The 15869-nt window shown below is 42.1% G+C and overlaps 1 protein-coding gene across 4 annotated transcripts in view; it reads left to right on the forward strand.

Moving 5' to 3' along the window:
- Positions 1-10327: 10327 nt before the first annotated feature.
- ZZZ3 (zinc finger ZZ-type containing 3) overlaps positions 10328-15869 on the forward strand; it is a 57159-nt gene continuing 51617 nt past the window's right edge. For 2 of the 4 annotated variants that reach the window (XM_048313358.1, XM_048313359.1), the window contains exon 1: positions 10328-10412. The gene's annotated coding sequence lies outside the window, so the exon portion shown is untranslated. Of the gene's footprint in view, positions 10413-10824; positions 10872-15869 lie in introns of those variants that run through there. The other 2 variants (XM_048313356.1, XM_048313357.1) reach the window with 2 other exon arrangements.

Raw genomic sequence — 15869 nt, forward strand, 5'->3', positions numbered from 1 at the left:
CCCAGCGATACCAAAACAAAACCTGTTGTGGGTAATAGTAACAAAAGCATGAGATGTGAGGCACAGGAGGTAATTATTCTGCTCTACTTGGTGCTGTGCTTGTTGTGAGATCTCGTCTGTACTGTTCCCAATTTTGAATGCTATATGATGATAAATACAAGTTGAGGTTATTTTAGGGAAAAGCAACAAGACTCAGTGTTGAAAAATAAGTTGTTTTCTCGCTTAAAATAATGCTGAAAATGCAAGACTTCCAATGTGTAAATAATTGCTGGATAATACTGAACAATTTTTTCTGAGACAAGCAAAGATATTTGCCTCAGCTTTAGCAGTGGGGACTTGTGCTGGGTTTAGGAAGCTTATTTCAGAAATCTAGAAGTCTTCTAGTCAGTCTTTTCTGCTGGGTGTCTGGGAATCCATAGTCAATCTGTGATGCACACAGATCAGTAAGGAGACACTTTACACCAGCAGTTTGTGAAATGCCTTTGTCACTGTGGAAAAAGGCATCTTCACACTGGAACTGATTGTCATGCTTAGAAAAAAACAAACCCCTGAGTTTGCAGAGATAAATAGATGTGTTTTAAGACTGTTCCATAGGGGATGACTGTCTTGCTTTTAGCCTTTTGAGAGCTCTGCAGGGGATATTATGTCACAGAAATTGAAGTAGTCTTTTAAAGGAAGGCAGTGTGGGAGAGCTCCAGATGGATGGCTTGTGTATGCTGGAGGGAAGGCAGTAATTCAGAGAGTAGGTAAAGGAGAGGCCTTTGCTGTGAAAAGCTGTCATGGTTTGTAGCAAAGAAAGAATGCATCTCAGGAAGGGCCTGTGGAAATTATTTTTTTCCATAAGCCTTTCACCAGACTATTTGGATTCTTTGTTCATTTGTTTCCAGTTGAGGAAACACAGCAATGTGTTTGGGTGCCAGAGAAACTGTTGCTTCAAGAAGGGAAGAATCCAGTGGACTTCTTGTTGTAGGCCTGGAAATCTAGATATGAGCTGTTAAAGGCCTGCAGTTCAGTCTGGTAACTTTAATCCTCTCTTCTGGGAAAAACTGTATGGGGGTGTCAGGGAGTTAGCCAGCTCAAAGCTTGATTCCTCTAAATTTCTGAAGGTTTTTTGCAAGTAATATAACTAATTGTTCATCTGAACACCCAGCATCAAGGAGAGTGCTTCAGATACTGTGTAATGTAGCTGAACAGTATCACTGGAGGGAAAAAGAAAAGCGAAGAGCTACTGAAGTACTCAGTAGTAAAATAATGCAGTTTTATAATGTGTTTCAGAGGGGAGAGCTAAATAGTCTGGATACTTGTGGAGGGCTGTGAGCGCTTGCAGAGGGCTCTTGTGCCAAGGGCTCACAGCCCTCCACGGATACTCAATGAAGCAAATGAAACTGACCTGCTTGTTAGCTGTAAAATTATCTCATGTTATACTTCTACTGACTTAAAGGCCAGTCTCTTCCTGTGCTGTCACTACAACATCCAGAAAAGAAGGAAGTTCTGAAGACAATTTTGTGATACAGATTCATCATTTAAACTGAGGAGTCCAGAAAGCTGTTTCTGAAAGTATCATCTAAGTTTGTCCTGTGTATAGGGATACATATGTACATATATACTTACGTATATTAATATAAGTATATTGTACTTGTACATATATATTTATATACATAGACATGTATTTTATATATGTATGTAAAAATGTACATAATCTACATCTCCACTATCTTACCTGACCTATGGCTAGCAGCACTACAATAATGATTTTGGGGTTTATGCTGGAGCAGTGACCTTGAGTAGCTACATTTGATAAAGGTTGTTTGGTTTTTTTTAAATAGATAAATGAAACTCAGTGTACTGCTGTAATGGGTGTCAGCCTTCCCATCAGTAATGGCCTGTTTCAAGATAAGATAAAAAAGCATAAAGTGTTAGAAATGTGTTTGGCTATATTACAGTGTGGATGAAGAGGTTTTCATTTGTGGAACAAAAGTTCAATATGCCCACAGTTCAATAGTCCTGAATTTTTCTTATGAAATTTGTGTAATTTGATGTGCTATGCTAATGCATTATTTAAGAATTCTCCTTCTCAGATTCAAAACTTACATAGTGACTGGCTTTTTCCAGCACTACATATCCTACTTCTCCTAAAAGGACTGAAGTCAGTAAGTTTCTTTCATATTAGTATTACAGGCATTTATTTATAATGATACGGCTAACATTTGACTTTTTTTTTTTTTTTTTTTTTGAGTATCCTGTTATTTATAATATAAGTTCATTTGAAAAAGCAAGCCTGGGATTTGTAAATTTTACTGGAAAACTTACATATTATCTGCTTGAAAGGACCAAGTGCTTTCCTCATTTGCCGTACAACTATTTTATACTGAGCTAAGAAAATTCTTTCATTTATTCCTTTTGAATTCCCATTATACATCTGGCTTAGTGCAGTCTAAGCAGTTTTCTCACTGAAAACCTTTCAGTCTTCATTTTGCTCAGGAAATGAGTAAAACAACTAGGCTTTCTCATTCTTCCTAACAGATGGCTTTTCTGGCTTCCCTCTATACTTAAGCCATCTAGAGCTGACAGTTAATAGGAGGAAGCAAAATAAGACTTCTGGGTTTCTGAAGTGTCACGAAGACAAATCACTTTCAGTATTAATTCACAGAGATTAATCCAGTTACAAACCAAATTGGTTTATATTATGCTTCAAAATCTTAGTAGATTAGAAAATAGCCTTGTTCAGTAAAATTTTAGAAGTGCTATTCTCACTAGCAATGAAAAGTGTAACTGGTTTTCTTGAATATTTTCTATTTTATATATATATGTTTAAAACTTATGACTTGTCTTAGGTTAAGCTTCAGGCTAGCTTTAAGCCATTCAACAAGGTGACAAGTCTGCTTCTCCATAGAAACGAGTGAACACTGCCACACAGTAAGATAAAATATGCTTATAATACATCTAATGTTCCACATGTTTGCTTACAAGAGCAGAGTCATGGTTTTCACAGAAAGCTGGAATTATTTATTCTATCTCAAAACTTTTTTTCTCTTCTAAATGTGTGTCAGCTCAGATATACAGCTAGAAAAAGAAGGTCCATTTGTGAGAAACATCAGTGATGTGTCCAGTAGGTTTTCTGCACTTGGACTGATAGTGATACAACATACAAAGTCACTTGATGGCAAGTTTCCATGTAGGGTGCACATGGGTGTATGCGTGGGCTTTAAAAAATGCAATAGGAACTTGATCACTGAAATAGGATGTTTATAAGATGAATAAGCAAGTAAATTCATTTTCTGTTCAGACTTGTTCAAGATTGAGTTGATTAACTAAAATTTCAAGTTCTGATTGTTGAATGGACATGTAAAAATACAGCTGACACTTGACTTGCTGATTTATATACGAGTATAAAATGAACAATCAGTAAAAGGGTAAAGCTGGCATAATAGGAATACACTGGTTCTTTATGCAGTTTTGAGATGCCTTTATGCAATGCTAGTGAATCTTAGAGCACTTTTATTACTAGTCATTGGGAGCATGGGAGGTACAAAAATAACGCAGTCATCATCCACAAAATATTTTCATAATACAAATCAAGTTGAGAAGATTTTGTTTCCAGATAAGTTCCTCCTTCCTCACTTGGAACTCACAATTTATTATACATTGAAATTTTTAGTAAGATCTGTTTTTGGAATAACTTAGCACATGAGAAAGTAAATCTAAAAGTACTTTGTTGAGAAGAGTAAAGAGGGCAGAAGAGAGGAGGCATTTGATTCATAGGCGTAGGAAAAAGCTTAGAATAAATTGTCAGCTGCCAAAAATGAAAAATAGCAATTTTTGTTCCATATCTCACAGGACACTGCCAAGAGCTTTTCATTTTCATTGTTCATGAATAGTTTTGCCCAGAAATGAATCTTTTTATAGGTGACTAATTTTTTTCTGTCTGGTGTGTTTAATGTTAAACACGTTAAACATTATAAAACAAAATGTCCTGGTTACCATGGGGATACACTGCTTCTCCCCCACCACCACTTCCCCTGGGTGTCTGTTAAAATGCCAAACCCAAATGAACATGCAGCACTTGCTCACACTGTGAATGCATGTTTGTTTCCACCAGTGCACACACTGTCTCTTTAGCACCAGAAGTAAGGTTACTCTGAGATTTTCAGTTATAACAAAAGAAATTCGCTCATGCACGCCAAAGTGCTAATGAATTGGCAGCTGTTAATTCAGTTAGACAGTATTTTCAATTAAGTGTTTCATGTAGTACCAAGGTTTACAATTTAACTGTAGAAGCAAGAAATAAAACATGTATTAGCTATGAACTCTTTGAGTGACATGTCTTCTGAATAATTTTTAATAAGGGAAATATGCCCTCTTTTACCTCGTTTGCTTGTAGTATAATTCATTTGCTGTCCAACCAAGCAGGGTAGTGGAGATAATCTGTCTTTTGAATTTGATCAGTAGGAATCTGAGCTTCATATGTAACCTTAACTTGGCACATTCAAGTGCAGAGACTGGTCTTCCTGGGCTCTTTCTGTAGATGTTGAAAAGATACAGGTAATGAAGGCAGTTTCTGGGCTTCTGCTCTGCTTTTAAGTTAAATCTGGAAAGTGTCTACCATCATTCTGGATTTGAGCCCTGAGCAGGAATCTCAAACTGTCAGTGGTGCTGGTGTTCACTCCTATGTGATGGCAATTTGTTTGAAATTTTATTTAAATCTTTCACATCCTGTATGAGAGGGCCCTAATTACAAGCCAGGCTTGTCCTTGAAAAGCTTTTCTGTTTGGAAAAAATGTGCCTAAGTCTAGGCAGAAGCGTGCCAGGTCTTTTTATTTATTTATTTTCTTTAGACAGCTGCATCTTACTTGAAAACTGCTAATTTATGTTTTTCTGGTTTATGTTGAACATTCTGCGTGCTGTTCAGTTTGGAGTAACAATAGAGCCCTTTATTGTGGTGTAGAACCTGAAGGAATAGGCAAGGTAGTCAAAACAGTAACAGGCATATTCTGTGACCTGATGCCCCTTCATGTAGGTTATACATAATTCAAAATATTAATGCAGAGCCACTAATACCTGAGAGTGCTCCAAACATGTGACAAAGGGATGTTTGTGAAGGAGAGAGGAAAGATAAAAGGGATTGTTTGGACAGGAGTTCATAACATCTGTAAGGGCTAAAACTCCCTGACAAAGGTGACTCACTCTTACAGTCCGTGCTGATGTGAAAACCTCCATTTACCTTCCTTCCTGGAGTGATGTGGACTTCAGGGTTTTAGTAGCCTTAGGCAAAACTACTGTGGCCATATGGGTCCAGCTCACCCTCTCATCCCATTTCATCAAAACTTCCCTGATTCACATATGTGAAATGTCCCAGAACCTGGAAGTCTCTGGATTATTGTTTTCTTGAAGCCCAAGTCAAATTTTATACACTAGAATAATAACATCCTTGAAGAATTTGCAATAAAGCAAATTTTAAAAAATACAGTTGGCTGAAATAGGTAGCAGTATTTCCATCTTGAAATATAAAACCCTATTCTTGAGTAGTAAAAACTAAGAAGAATAATACGTTCTGAAAAACAAAGATCTTCCTTCTTGGTGTGCCGCTTTTATGTTTAATGAGTTCTAATCTGGAATGGTTTTTTAATAATGCTACTACAATCTAGCTATCATTTCATATTGACTTGACTTTGAAGCCTCTATAGCCATTAGAAAAAGCCATTTAAATGGGAATACCTCATATGTGAGGAGTGTTTATACATGGTACTGAATATAGTCTAATTAATTCAATTATTAAAAATAAGTATCAGATTACTTCACTGCAGATTCTTAGACCAGTTTGGATTAGATTGTCCCTATAAATTCATAACTTCCAAAATTCATTTAACTTTTGTGATTGGTAACTTGCTCTTTCAACATGGAGTATGACTAATTTCAGTAACTAAAGTCAAATCTGCAATAATCTGTGTGTGTTGTAAGACTCCTGAATTGTCTAATGTACTTACCCTTTATCAGTGTCTGGAGATCGTTCTCTTTAATGAAGAGCTAAAACTTTTATTTCCCCCTACCTTGTTCCTACCAAAAAAAAAAAAAAAAAAGGCTTAAAACCCAGGCATTCTAAACTTATGGCTGAAGTGGATTTATTTTAGTAGATATTAGACCTGATGACTACATAGAATTGTGTGAAATTTACCACTATTACATTTTTTAAATTATTTGTTTAGTAGTATCTTATTATTGTTTTTGATATGCTGACTTCCATACAACTATAAAGTCTTTGTCCAAGTAGTATTTGAAGTAGTAAAAATAATATTAAAAGTATGCATTTTGTTATTATGGCACTGAATTGATAATACTGTAAAAATTTAATGGAAGTTGTGCCAAAAAGCCAGAACAGCCTCATGTAAACTGGCTACTGAAACCACACCTAAATGAGTCAGTAGAGTATGTCTCCAGGCAGAATTCTTTTTGTTTAAGGTTAGGCACGAAACAGAATTGTTTCTCTAAAGGATTTTGCTTCAGGTAAAACCAGTGAAAACACTTTGCTGAGGGCAATCTAGCCTTTCTCATATTTATTCTTTATATATGGTAGCATTAATGGAAAAAAAAATCAGAATGTAGAGCTCTCCAGGGAATACAGCAGGCAGAACTGAGCAAAACAGAGGACCTATAACAATACATGAAGTGATTGTGTAAGGATGTGTAATGTATCCAAGCAGAAAGTGGTTTTAACACTGTTAAATTTTTTTTGTTTCCTTTTGTCTCAACAAAAGCTATCCTTTTATAACTTTATCTTCTGTAACTGTCTACAAGAATACAAATACTTTTCTTTCAAAAATATGTAAATACAAGATTCAAAGTACCACCTTCTAAGTATCTACAGACAAAATTATTGAGATGGTAACGTAATTAATGCAGAGGTCTCTAACAGTTGTGCTGAGCCAACTCTCATCCAGTCAAGGATGGTTTATTACGTTTGGGCCATGGAAGTTGACCCCACAGAACCTAATCTGACTTTAGAAAAATTCTCACTGTCCATGGCTTAACTGCACAGCCACTAGAGTGATTCCACACACCCAGCCAGTCCAGTACAGTTTCCCTTGAGTCAGATCAAATAAGCCTCTGGAGCTGAATTCAGCTGTAATCCCCCTTGTCCTGCATGCCCTTTTGAAAAGCCAGTGTAGATCTAGAGCTGTAGCCAAGGATATAAGCCCAGTTTAACCAGAGCTGGGGCAGGAAGCAGTAATAGCTTGTTAATGCTGTTCCAGGGGCATGGTGTAAAGAGAGCAGAGCAGCTGTCACTGAACTAACCTAGATGTCCTTAGGATCAACTTCTCAGTTGTGCTGAGTTCTAATGAGTGAACTTTGTTAATATTTTGTCAGGGGAAAAAATCACATATTATTTGCTCTAATAATAGGAGAAGCAATTAAGCAATTTCATGGATTGAGATGGGTGGGAACAGTGATGTTGCTGCTGAAAGCAGGAGCTGTGTCACGGCTTCGTCAAAGCTGGAACTTGCGGTCTTGGCAATTCTCCATGCACAAACATAAGCTGAGGCATCCCACAAACATGGAGGGATATAAAGCTTCTGCTCTTGTAGAAAGTACTGACTTGGGAGGGGCTCGATCTACTAATTTTTGGCTTTTCCCACTGTAACTTGCTGAAAAGTTGTCATTAACACTATTATCCCCTGATCAGAATAGGAGGTGGTTTTGTTGTGGTTCGGTTTTTGTGGTTGGGTTTGTTTTTTTCTTTCCCACTACCAACACTGATGAAGCCTGAGAATTTGTTACTGCCCTATAAATGAGCAATATGTAAGGCTGCCCATAATAAATACAACTACCAGTTACTGGTACAAGAGAGATGCTGTAGCACAGAGGAAGCTGCAGCCACAAGAATTAGAGATGTGATATAATTGGGTAGAGTATATGAGGAACAAGGGCCACCAACTGGAAGTGAAAATGTGTGGGAGAAAGCAGTGTGGTGCTGCTAGGCAGGAGTATATTCCTTTACACTTTGGAATTATTTCAAAGCTGCTATAGGATACTGCAGGGTAGGGGCTGCAGGCTAGCACAAGTGGGTAAAAAAGATTTTGAGCTGTGGGGATATCAGCATGGACATAGAGCCTCAACCAGCTTCAAACAAAGCAGGTTTCTCCAGGTTTTAATGTAAATCCTCTTGGGTGGTGTTAGTGAACCTGCTTGATCTCAGTCATTACTACACGTGGGCTGCTCTTTTCTTCTTTGCATATTGTTAATTTTCCTCTGGAAGGTTAACAGAGCCAAACTACACAGTAGGTACACAATGGCTGGATGAAATCCAGAGAAAAGCAGGGAGCGTGCAGAGGTGGGGCAAGAGCCTCAGGAGTATCTCTTTCGTGAGCAGGAACCATGACCTGAAACATCACACCATTAACTCTCTTTGTTAACTTTCCATCACTAGACATCACTGCTTCTTAAGCAAGATGGCAGAACTTAATATCTAAATCCTCCTCTGTGAATTCAAGGCAAATCCTGGTATAGGGTGTGGTTACAGTAAACCAGTCAAACTATAATCTTGTTGCCAAAAAGTTACCGCTGCCAGAGGAGGATTGCCTTGTTCCTCCCCTCTACTGGCAGCACTCCCTCCCCCCATCTCACATGCTGGCTCTCCTCAGCCCCATGGTGAGCCAATGCAGTTTAATTTTTACATGAAAACGAGCACACCAGAAATAGGAACAGCTTATTGGTGGTTTAGGAAATCCAACTGGTTTACCATGGGTGTAGATGAGCAGCAGGGTGGGCAGTAGGAAAGACTGTGGGGCAGGGATGGGGGGGGGGGGGGGGAAGTGCTGCTTCCCGTGTCAGCAGCCGCTGGATTTGGTCAGGTCTGTTGCTCAACTGCGTCTTTGCAGCGCCATGGGAATCTGAAAAAAAACCCCACCATCAAAGCACCCAGTCGATTTTGCTCCGAAGCAGCTGAGCAGAACCTTCAGTTCTCCTGTGAAAGTACTGACGCTTGTCTGCAGTGCAATAATAGCCTCAGCCATTGCAGCTGTTCAGCTAAGTGAGCATATTTCTAAATGGATTGCAAGGCACAGTGCTTTAGTGCACACAGGTGCTCCTGCAGCAGTGAGAACACCGCTCTTGCTCGGATCCAGGGACATGCAGAACAGGCCTGCAGGAGAGCAGTGGCATGGAGTCGAGAGAAATTTTCCCTCTCTCTCTCTCTCTTGTGGGATTTCAGTTGTTTTGAATCTGATCACAGAAGACTTCCAAGTCAGCAAGATGTAGGGAAAAGTGAGAACTGCTTGGGAAAGTGGAAAAGCTGCTGAGGTTTTTCTGCAGACTCTGCAGAAGGAGTGTCTGTATGACTAGACTTGCAGTTTGGGCAATTAGGATTTTATTAAATCTGCTTTCTTTACAAAAGTATCAATCACTTGAATTATGATACTGGCACTAACTACTTGTAAAAGCAACTGAAAATACTCTTCAATACTTTGTTACAGAGAACTGTTTAACCTAAGGATTTTCCAGCAATCTGGAAATGTTGTTACTAACAAAAAGGTTTTTTGAATTTCATTAGCATTTAACAGAAAACGTGAGTCTCTGTGGTTTTGGTCTACACGAAACTCTTCCAGATGCGTTATAACTGTGGTGTTTCAGGAAGAAAACAATGAGACGTTCAAGAATAATCAGAGCCAGACAGTAGTTTTGTTGTCTCTGTAGGAGTAGAGGTAAATGATGTATTAGAGCAGGCTGCGGGCGGTAGGTAGTAGTAACTCTTGGTGATCGCACAGTAACTCTTGGTGAGCTGAGAACCAGGCAGCACCACAGTAAGAAATTTGAAAGCGTAATCGATTAATTTTTAGTCATAAGCCAGAGGGCTGGAGTACCCCACGGAGCCTGTTCTTGCGGCACCGCTTGAGCTAAGTCAGGAGAGAGCACTGGAAATTGCTCAGGAGCTGCGAACCAAACAGCCCCGCTTTGGGGGCACGAAACTGGCAGCGGGGGCAGGAGCACCTCCAGCCGGCAGAGCGCTGCCCCCGAGCCGCGCTCCCCCGTGCCCTGCCCAGCCCAGCAACCCTGGAGTGTTCCCGCGCTGCCGGGGGCTCGGCCGGGGCGCCCAGAGCCTCCCGCCCTCCCGCTGCTGCCGCCCGCGCAGGCGGAGCTGTCCCCGTCCCTCAGGGCGCCCCGCCAGACACCTGCTCGGCCGCGCTGCGCTCCCGGCCCCGCGCCGCCGCCGCGCTCCGCCGGCAGGGGGAGCTGCAGGGAGCGGGTCCCGCCGCAGAGCAGGGGGGAGGGGAAGGAAGCGGAAGGAGCCGCCGCCGCGCTGAGGGGAGCAGGCGCTGTGCGGAGCCGCCGCCGCCGCCGCCGCCTGGTGCGGGCGGCACGGAGGGAGCGAGCGGCGCGCGGGGCTGCGCGGGCCGGCCGCGCCGAGGAGCGGGCGCCAGGTGAGGGCCGGGCCCGGGAGAGGGAATGGGGGGGGGGACCCGGGCGGTGCCGAGTTCGGAGCCCGCGCGGGGAGGGGGAAGGAGGAGGAGGGAGCGAGCGGGGGAAGCCCCCACGTGACCAGCGCGTGCGGGGAGGAGGTGGCGGCTCGCGCGCCCTGTTCGAATCAGCTGGCCCGCGGTGGCGCCTCGCGCGCGTGCGCGGCAGCCCCGCCTCCCCCCGGCTTTACGTGTGCGCGCGCCCGCCGCGGCGGGCCCGGGGCACGTGCGCGGCGCCGCGGCCGCCATGTTGTGTCTGAGCCCCGCGCGGGCACTGTGCGCGCGCGCGCGCGCGCGCGGGCTGGGCCGCGTGAGGCGGGGGAAGGGGGCGGGCGGCGAAGGAAGGCGGGAAGTCTCGCGAGGTCGCGCGGCCCCCGCGGGAGCGGGCCGGGTGCGGGATGGCGGCGGCGCTGGGCGCGCTGGGTAATGGTACCGGGCCGGGGGCGGGACCGGGACCCGCCGCCCCTCCCGCCGGGGAACGGGCACTCGGGAGCGGGCGGGGCGCGCGCCCCGGGGAGCGCCACTGGCTCCGCGCCGCCGCCTCCTCCCCCCGCCCCGGCCCTGCCCCTCCTCACCTCACATCACCCCGTGCCTGCCCCGCGGCCGCCCCCCTCCCCCCCCTTCCCTCCCCCGCCTCGGGCTCTCCCCGTCCCGCCGCTTCCCCCGCGCTGCTCCGCTCCCGTCCGCGCGCCCGGGGCCCGCCAGCCGCGGATGCCCGGCAGAGCCCCTCGGGTTGCCCCCGCTGTGCCCCCCCCGGCACCGGGTGTCCCGAGTTCCCAGCGCTGCGCCGGCCGTGCGGCGCTCGCAGCTGCCGGCCCGTGTTCACACCCTGAGCTCCCGGGCCCTTCCTCGGCCACCCCGCGGCCGCGGCCCCCCGGCAGTGTCCTGCCGGCTCTGCCTGCCCTGCCGCCCTGGCCCGGGCTGTTGCCGCTGCCCTCAGTCGGGTTTCTGCCGTGGAACCCAAGCGGCGCCTGCCCCGCAGGGACAGGGGCGCTGATGTTTAAGGATGCAGGGGTCCAGAAGAGCTATTTAACATCCCAAGTCTGCTCGCGATGGAGGCTGTGATATATGTCCCGTTATACCACAAACTTGTAACATACAGTTCTGTTTTCTCTTGTATTCAGAAAAATCGTTTCAGTAGTATCCGAGTGTCCCAGCTCAGCAATATTCCCTTTGTCTCCTAATCCTGATCTCTCTTCAGGGAGAGCATATGGTTCTGTTTCTTCCTTATGGTGTTTTGTATTCCATCCCTGATTATCCAGTAACGTTGGCAGTTTTTGTAGTCTTGGAGTATTTGACTAATCTGGTTCTAGGCTAACACATAACAGATACTTAAGTTTTTATAAAAGAATATGTTCTTGAGGCTTTGACGTTCCAAATTTTATTTTGTAAATATGTTTCCAGTAATTATTAAACAAACCAGTAGCTCTTCCATGGTTGTACATATATTTTTATGTTTACCGTTGATATTGTCGTTATGCTGTACTAATCACTATGTAGTGATTGTTTACTGAGGCCTTTAAGTGAAGCTCTAAGTGTACCCTGTATTTTACATTAAATACTGACTTGTGCAATCTTTTAAGGACATGCTTTTTGGGTGTGTTTCCAACCTGTGGTTAGATACTAGCTTCCTGTCCTAGCTGCTCCAAGGACTGGTGATCTAGTAGGGACTGGTAGATTTGGGATTACCACAGTGTGATTCCTTACATAAGCAAGTGTAACTTTCCAGAAAAGAAGTTGACAAGGCACTGTTGTAGTTTGTTTTCAAGCATCTTTTAATTTTACTGTACTGTCTTTTGGATTAATGGTATTAAGTTTGCTTAATCAGAAGTGGAAAAAAGTGTAAGGGAAAAACATGGTGTGTGTTAAACAGCAGGGGAGAAAAATGCATCTCTTTAAAGTGTATGTGGGAAAATGTTAAAAAAAAATAGCTATCAGGTGAAAATTTTCACTCAACTGAGGAAACGTCCCTTTGCCTCAGAAGGGCTTAGCAGTTAAGTTAGTTTGACATGTGACTTGTAGCAAGTCATTAAGAACCTAAACAACTTTGGTTTCAAGCTTTTTCCAGCACTGTCATGTTTATTCCATAAAAAATTCTATGCCTTGAGTTTACAGACTTGAATTTAAAAGCTTTTTGTGAAGGAGTGTTACGCAGTGCAACCATGTGTATTAGTAAGGAGCAGCAATGAATGACCTTACATTGAAATACTGCTGATAATTTATATTTCTGGTTGTTTAGTTTATCATAGGTAGTTGTTGCAATTCTCAGTTGTACCACTGTTAAATGAAATTATTTTTCCTTGGCCTTGCATACTCTAAGTGTATAATTACTAAGAGAGATGCTGTATTAAATAGCTTCGTTATTTAGGTATTTAGTGATGGAGTTCAATCATATGTCTTGTCTCCTAATTTGTAACATTTCTGGATAAAGAGAGCGAATAGGATTCTTTGGCTCAGTGTTATTATGGATTTAATGTGCAAAAATAACTAGATCTTTATTTCACAGAATTTGGGAATATATCCTAATAAGGGCTTTTGTTCTACAGCTGAACAGCATGTGACTGCTCTGATGTTTATCATTGTCTCTAACATACTTGTGTAGTGAGATTACATAGTGAGATATGCTGTCCATAGTCTCATACAGAATGAAGGTTTTACACTCCCAGTATTTTCAGGAGACTTAAAGTTTTTGTTGTTTGTTTGTTTGGGGTTTTTTTTTTTTGGTCCATTTTGTCTGGATCTGGTTCTTCAGATCATTTTAGGTACTTAAGTTGACTTCTGGTCAGTAATAGTTGTGTGGTTGTTACAAAGTGGAAGGACTTGTACTCTGCTCTTTTACCATAAGGGAAATAAGAAATGTGTTAACATTCCTAAAAGTACTGGGGAAGTTGGAACAGAAGTCATTGCAGTCTGCCCTGCTTCCAATTGTGCTTTTTTTCTTGTTTCGTTTTTTTTCTTTTAAATTACCTTTCATATTTCTAAATCCCTCTTTAAGGTCTCTAGAGCTAATCTGTGGAGGTTTGCTTTGTCTTGATTTTCCCAAAAATGTAAGTGTTTGCATTGTGTGGGAACTGATGATACAGGTCATAAGGAACCAGATTTGCAAGAGAGAATTTATTCATCAAGTATTTGGCACTTACATCCATAGATACAGGTTGCGCTCACAGTTCTAGAAATGCAGTACTGTAGGACGTATTGTTCCCTTTCTCTCAGGTTGGTTTAAAACTACTTGGATTATTCCAGACGGATATTTGTAGATTTTGTCCTTAAAAACCTTGAAGAAGAAAAATTCTGCCACTTCCGTAGGCGGGAGTGAAGTTGCAGAAAGTGAGAAACCTTCTCACTTCTGTAGTGAGGGTTGTTTTTTTAGTTTCCAAATTAAGTGTTGTTTGCTGGAAGTCAAGCTGCTGCTAAGAATTTGCTCCTGGTAAACTTCAACACTTAAGGGTGTATTCTTCTAGTTTTAAGAACACTGTAAATATGGTTTATGGTTGTAGAAGAGCCATCATGGGAGTTTTAGTTTTCTGAAAACCTTCCTTCTGTTTGAGTAACTCTAAAAGACACTTCAGACATGTAGAGCTGAACATTAAATGGTGTGTTCTTATTGGACACTTGTGTTTCAAACAAAAAGACCTTTAAAAAGATTCCCTTAAGGAGTGCAGCTTTGTAATCAAAATACTTGGGGTTTGTAGTGTCATAGGTTGATAATTTATATGGTTTGTGTTCAGAATTTGAGTATTAGTTAACAGTTTGTGTTTAATTACTTTCCCTTATACAGGCAGTTGGTTGTATCTTCAGTCCAAAAGCTTAGTAGCTTAACTTACAATAACTGCTCTTTAAAGTTACTTCAGTGTTTTGATGCTTACAATGTATTCAGGTAAACATAGAAATACAGAAAGCTCAGCAAGTCCAATCCTCTGCCCTTTGGAAGCATAGTGAGGTCATTCCCTCTGATGGCAGAGTTCCTCATTGTGTTGCTTGTTTCAGCAGCTCCATCACCCACCCCATGGTTAAAGTTTTACCTGATACTCAATTTAAATATTTTTGCTTTGCATACAGCTGATTGCTTTGTCTCTTGTTGCTTCAGAAAAGAGTTGATTCTCCTTGTAGCAGTGTTTTAGATTGCTGTTAGCTGCTCTCCAGTTTTTCTGGTCTTTTGAACTTCATCACAGGACATAGAAATATGGATGTTGGCAAGAGAGATAGTTTGATTGTCTAAGATTTTACAAATGTTTTTAGTAGTTCAGATTTAAATATAATATTAAAACACAAGTATTTGTTTTGATTGAGGGTGAACATGTGCCTGACAAAGTATCAGTAAGAAGTGTAAAAGCTCATCTTTACAAGTATATGTCAGTAGTAGAGAAGTGGGGTTTTTGTCTTAAAAGGATGATTCTAACTTTGTTTACAACACTTCAGTTAGAAAATTTAAAAGTCAGAAAGGAAAGGAGTGTTTGTGAGAGTTTACCTTTTGGTACATAAATTATAACATCCTGCTTTTTCTTGATGTTTTTGTTTTATTAGCATATATATATGTACATGAGATCTGAATTTTTCAGAGCTCGTGGTGCGGGGTTTTTTGTGTGAATTGAAGCGTCTCTGAAGTATCTCTAGTTTAGGAAGGAAAAACTGGGAGATAGCCCACATTTCAAATTGGAAGAGCTGTGCAACTGGGTTACTGTGCCACACAGAAATGAATTAAAGAGGGAAGAGAGTGACAGAACCTCCCCTGTATGTTTGTGTTTTAAACATACTCTGCGTGTACAGTGGTGTGGAAGTTAGCAATGTTATCTCCACAGCCAAGGAATCTAGAAACACCAAAGATAGATACTGTCAGATAAGTTTTGCCATGCTGCTTAATTACTTATTAAATAAATGCTTCAAGAACATTTCAGATTGAAGGCATGGGTGTGTTGTGCAGGTGTATTTTCTGAATTTATTCTTGTTTATTTTTTCGTTTTGTGGCCTGGGTTATAGAACAGAGCAGATTTACTAATTGCCTGGACAGGACAAGTCTGGGAGGGAGTACAAGCATTAGAGTGTGAAATAGTCTTGGAAAACTGAATGAATGACCTGAGGTGTATGGGATGCAGTTCAGTAAAAAGAAACACAAAATAATGCCTTTGGGTAGAAATAATAAATTTAAATATGAGAAACACTTGGCTGGGTAACAGTTCTGTAAATAAGCAGCTGGCTGTATCACAAAATGAACACAGTCGTGACAGTTCTGTGAAAACCCGGCAGTCTTACCGGGGTGTATGAACAGGATTGTTGTGAGAGGGAAGTTGCTCTGCAGTACTCAGTGTAAGGCCTCAGATAATGCAGTGTCTCTGTTACTCTGCTTCAAACAGATTTGGACCAGCTGAGAGTATTTAGGGAAGAGTTGCAATAATGACCTTTATGGAAGGACTGAAAGAATTG

The sequence above is a fragment of the Corvus hawaiiensis genome, chromosome 9, assembly GCF_020740725.1.
Source record: "Corvus hawaiiensis isolate bCorHaw1 chromosome 9, bCorHaw1.pri.cur, whole genome shotgun sequence".
Taxonomy (NCBI): Eukaryota; Metazoa; Chordata; class Aves; order Passeriformes; family Corvidae; genus Corvus; species Corvus hawaiiensis.